Raw genomic sequence first — 854 nt, forward strand, 5'->3', positions numbered from 1 at the left:
CTACGTTCACAGAGTTGAATTGGCAAAGTTAACACAATGCATGTAAATTGAATATAAGCCATGATAGAAATAAGGTAATTTCCTGGTTTTAATAATTGTTTATGGTACTATAATGTTTTATAAGGATTGGAAAAGATCCTCAGCTATATGTTACATATGAAACATAAGTGAATAGGTCCATTCCATTGTGGTCATTACATAATTCGGAACAAAGAGAGAATTATTGATTTTAGTTTACTACTGGAAAAACATAGTACCATAGTGCTGTAATGAGATTGTGAATCTCATAGGTTTACTCTAAACCACAAAGTTACCCCTCAGTTTCAGCTAATGTTGTTTTTCAGGAAGGACTGTTTGTCCAATTAACTTGTCTAGTCTGTGACAATGGACCAGATGCATTTACATTAGGATAATAAGCCTCTCCACTGTCAGTCCAAAGTCTGACCAACCAAGAGGCAATGTAATTCGATTTGTTTGGCAAATGTCTCTATATAAACCCCACCCCTCTAATAGCAGCAGACACTAGAAAGCTCATCTCACACCCAGAGAACATAAAGGTAAGATCATATATTACATCTTACTGCTTGGACTCATTGGTTGACATGTTTTAATATTTTACAGCCGGTTATGCAGCCTGCTGGATGTGTTTGTTTTCAATACTGTATGTTTTTTATGTACACTTAGTGCTTATACATTGACAGCTGTTTACTGTAGATATTAATGTATGTTGAAATGTAACTTCTCTGCTCTTACCTATTGTAGAACATACTACAAATCTACACATTCTGTCACAAACCAAACCACATGAAACGTTCAAGTCCTTGTGGAAATGTCTACATGAACAGAAAAGCCTG

Source organism: Coregonus lavaretus, assembly GCF_964263955.1.
Source record: "Coregonus lavaretus genome assembly, chromosome: 23".
Taxonomy (NCBI): Eukaryota; Metazoa; Chordata; class Actinopteri; order Salmoniformes; family Salmonidae; genus Coregonus; species Coregonus lavaretus.